We start from the raw sequence: 5,132 nt of genomic DNA on the forward strand, positions 1-5,132 counted from the left end.
AGCACCACTTACAGGCCTGGCATACATTTTGCAGCGTTTTCATGCATTCATGTGGAAGATCACATTTATTTTACGTCTCCGTCTTTACGACAAACGTTCTGGAAAATATTAGCGTTTCGTGTTCGTTTTGACTTCGTGTGGACGGGGCCTAAGTCTCTGAAAGGGGTTTCTTTAATGGGAATTGTTGGCCTGGCTGAATAGGTGAGGTCCTCTGCTCTCCTGTACTAGGGTTGGGGTTGGGATGATAGCGGGAAGGGATCAACTCAAATGCTGCATTGTAGCTTTTTGAAAGCTGAAATCTGAGCTTCCTGGATGGGAAGCGAAACGTCTTCAAACTTGGAAACAAAGTCCAGTGGATTGTTTTTTAACCCTTTTTGGAATAACTATGACCTGGACGACTGAGAATCTTCACAAGGTTAAAGCTAAAGTGTGTAATTTTTAGTGACATCTAATGTTCTGATGGCAGCAAAAATGAACCACTCCCCCCACCACTTGTCCCCTTTTAACAATACGGAGGCCGTCATGGAATAAAATGGTTTCTGCACATCCACATCAACCATGCCAAGCGATGAAGAATTTTTTTTCACATGGATAATTTTATAAATAGTATTTTATTAGCCTGATTAGGATATAGATTTTGTATAAGCCTAAGATATACCTGTTATTTGTTCTTACGACACCTTACGGCTGTGTTTTTAAGTGTTTTAATGTGTATTTTCCATCAATAACTTGCATAACACAAACATAATGCCAACCATATTCATATCCAGTTGCAGACACCTCTGTCCAGGTTCACAACAGACTTTTATCTCTACCCATCAGCACAGCTGTGAGATCTCGTCCGCATTCCAGGCGAGGCACTGCTCATCTCAAATGCACCAAATATCACTACTCAGCTGTCAATTCTGTTGAGACTGACCAATAGCAACACAGGCCCGCCCATGACACATTTTTTACATTGAACAGAAAAAAATCCTGCATCGAGAGAAAAGATTTACTGTAGCGTTTGAGAAAGAAAAGACACGTTTTGAGAGAGAAATCTATATTTGAGATGAAATGTTTTCACACAAAAAAACAACTATATTTAAGAGTTGTAACGTATTTTTGAGAGAGCTGTTTTCCTTTTGATATAAGATTTCAAAGGTCAATTTATCCTTTATTTATCTATGATCAAATATTTTCTCTCAAAACCTTTTTCCTTTTTTCTATCAGTGTGGAAAATAGTTATCTACAATGCGTTTACTTACACTTTCTAAATTATATTAATATAAATAAAACACACAATTAACTCCATATAAAGAAAATAATATAATATTTTCTTTATATATATAATAAATATAAATTTATGTGACCACATTTTGATAATCTTTTTGCTGCTATAAACACCAGAATTTCCCCATTGTGGTACAATAAAGAGATTTTCTATTCTATTCTATTCTATTCTATTCTATTCTATTCTATTCTATTCTATTCTATTCTATTATAAATAGTCCCCTAACATAAGCACAGTAATTGAGTATCTATCTCTATCTCTAGCATTTAAGGAACAAAAAGGTCAAATAGAACAGCTGATTTTGTTTATACGGTGAAGATAGCTGCACACTAAAAAAAGAAACTCTTTATAGCAGCAGAGACAGCAACAATAAAACCATCCGCTCATGAGAGGTTCATATTGGGTCCAGCTGGACCTGAATGCTGCTCTGCATATTTCTCCATTAAGGTCTTAGTTTGAGAGTCCAAAGAAGAGTTTGAATGTTCTTTGTCTGTACTGCTTCATCATGCTTCCTGTAAATAAATGCTGGTGGTTTCCTAGGACTTTTCTAGGACTTCTGAGATGTTGGGTTTAGTTAGCATAGCAGCATTGCCAAAACAGTAGTCCCAAGATGTGTTCCTATTTAAAACTGACTTTACCTGAGGTTACCTTACCTGACCTCTTAACACTCAGTCATGGTCTTGGTTCTGTTATGTTTTACTTTGCTCCATGCTTTCAAGTTTTATTGGTTTAATTTTAATTTCTGAATATATTTGAGTTCTCAGGTTTTTATTTGTTGCCCTCTTGTGTTGGTCTCTTCACACCTGCTCTCTTCACACCTGCTCCTAATCTGCTCGTTAGTCCTCTCTTTGTTCAGTCTTACTTCGTCTTACCCTGGCTCCTCGTGATTGTTTTCCCCTGAGGTCTCCATGGTTCTGGTTTGTTTTCAATTTTTCATGTTGTATTTTAGGATTCCCGTTTCTGTTACCTGTGTTAATTCATTAAAAAACTGCAAGAACACACCTTTGCCTTTCAGCCTCTGCTTTTGGGTCCTCAAATCTCAACCAAATCCTGACACTCTGAGGTTTACAACAGTATTTCAACCTTATCAAATCCAACATATTCAATAAAGAGAGCGGTGCAGCTCTGCTTTACTGGTTGTGGACCTTCGAAAAAGCCCAGCCCCACCCTCATTCTGTGCAGCTCCATTGACTCATTTTGCTTCTTGGACTCCATCATTACTCAGGGCCTAATGTGGGAGCTGAACATCACCTCCCTTGAGGCAGAATAGAAGATGTACTTCTTGTAACGACTTAAGAGGTTCAGCCTGCAGAAAACAGTGATGGTGCACTTCTACTCTGCCAATTATTGAATCCATTGTCTTTTCCTCCATCACCATCTGGTAAACTGCTTTCAGCACTAGGGACAAGGGCAGGCTACAGCTTGTCATTCATATTGCAGAGGGGCTGATTGGCAGCATTCTTCCTTCTATTCAGGAACTTTACACTTCCAGGACTCACAGGCAGGCAGGAAAGATGGCAGCTGACCCCTCCTACCCTTTGCACAAAGTTTTCAAGACTCTCCCCTCTGTCAGGAGGCTGGGGTCCATCAGGACCAAAACCTTCCACCACTATAAGAGCTTCTTCTCATATGGAAATAGTCTCTTTAACAGCCCCAGCCTGACACTTTTTTTATTGAAAATGTTGCAAATATATTAACACATTATTACAGTTACATAATTACAACTTATTTTAACTTCATATTGTCATTATTTTATATTTTTAATTTTGTGTTATTGTGCACATCCTCTGTAAGAACTTTTCTCGATTCTCATAACATTCCTATACCGCTTCCTCTTTTCATGCAAATTGCATATTTCAAAATGCATTTATGTTAGTTGCATGTTTGTATATATTTAACGTCTCACCAACAAAGCAAGTTCCTCCTACATGAACTGTAAAGGCTGATTTATACCTCGAAACTAGGACGTCTGCGTAGGTGTCGCGGTGAACGCAGAGATGTCCCCGCCCGCCCCGCAGACACTCTGCTGCAGGTGACTGCAGACAGTCCAGTGAACAGGAGGCTACTGATAGGTCAAAACCACATCCACTCTACACTATACATAGTCTCCTGTTTGGTACCTTACCGGCTTGTTTTGTTTGTATGAGCGTGATTAAGGAAAAACACTCGTGAAGTTGGACCAACTAGAAGAGGGAGGTGCGCAAGAATGCTGGGACCCTTTTTCCACCTGGATCCTCGTGTCCCTTCTTTGTTGGACAAACTTGCCCCAACTTCCTCTCCGCCTCTGCCGTATCTCAACCCACAGCTAGTTTGTGATTTTCCCGTTTTGAGTTGTAGCGTGGAATAAACATACCAAAGACCACATTTCAATATTGAGCATAAATCAAATATGTCTGCATCATACCTGCGACAAGCTCACTGCGACACACTGCTGTGGGAGGACAACCAGCCTTTAAGACAATACTTAACAAAGAAGCTTTTTATTGAATGATTCTGATTTAGCCTCTTAATAAATGGCAAACATTTTGACATCTTTTGAAAAGATTTTTGCATCTGTATGTAGCCTTTCATTACCTTTTTGATAATTCTACTATGTTGTGTTTCTTTACGTAGTAGCAGTTATACATTGAATAGCCTTTTGGTACACCTCAGTCACAGATGTTTTTTCTTTTAGTTTCTGACAGGCCAGAAAGCCAGTCTGTGCCAAAAAAAGATGAAAAGGGGCAGGAAGTGTTGTTCATTTCAGATACATAGTTATTTTTCTCAATCTTTAGAATTACCCAAATATGTTGCAGTAGTATTACATTAAAGATTTGCTAGGACTATTGTGTAAATGTCATCAGTAGAAAGCTGTGTTATGTCAAATAAGAGTGTAAGCTGCTTCTTTTTGTCTTCACAGCAAACAAGCCTCCAGTCCAACTATCCCCAACCGTTCCCCGGTCCTCCTTCCTTTCTCTCTACCTCTTTCAGATTGTCTTCTTCCTTGGCCATGAAAGAGTGTGCAGCTGTGTGGAATCCTTCAGGCTGAATGAGAAGAATCAGCCCATTGGGTTGACTTTCCTGGCAGGAGCTTTTAGTTGTCTCTGCCAGTGCCTAACTTGCAATCAAGAGAACTTCCTGGGCTCCCGCCAATTACATTCAAATAGACAATGGGGAGTGTCCTGCAGCCATATAACACACATGGGTCCAGATGTCCCAGGGCCAAAAGGTTGAAAGCATAACAGGTTTGGTAATTGTTGGATACTTGCCTTAAATATGTTTAAATATGTTTAGGCCAACGCCAAAGGGTTTGTTTGGCTTTCAAAAGTAAAAAAAAAAAAAAAAGTGAGTCGCTCTGTAAGATCTCTGTCCTCCAAGTTTTGTATGAAATTGTATTTGGTGTTTCCCCTGCAAGTTAGCATCTGACATTTCTAATTTTAAAGGGCTAACTTCATACACCCTACCCCTTATGTCCACTACTTCTATGTGCAATGAGGAATAGGGACACCACTTTCCTCAAGGGAACTCACAAGATTTTAGGGGTAGAGCTTAAAAGTAGGGCTGGGAGTGTATCGCCATTGGGCCTTAAATCCACATTACATCGGAATGTATAAATGCAGTAGTTCGTCTCCTATTGCAGTGTTTCCCAACCTTTTTTCACTTTTGGCATTTTGTCTTATCATGAGTTCCCCTCTCAGTCAAAAGTGTTGATGATTGTCCAAAAGTGTAACATACAATAACTGATTAAAAAAATCAATCTTTTAATTCAAGCATTTAATTCTTAGGCATTCTATGCTTTCCATCTCAAATAAATAACAGCATAAATATGTTGTGTGGAAGTTAGTAAGCAGAGGTGTCAAGTAACAAAGTACAAATACTT

The sequence above is a fragment of the Cyprinodon variegatus genome, unplaced genomic scaffold, assembly GCF_000732505.1.
Source record: "Cyprinodon variegatus isolate N-32 unplaced genomic scaffold, C_variegatus-1.0 Scaffold833, whole genome shotgun sequence".
Lineage (NCBI taxonomy): Eukaryota > Metazoa > Chordata > Actinopteri > Cyprinodontiformes > Cyprinodontidae > Cyprinodon > Cyprinodon variegatus.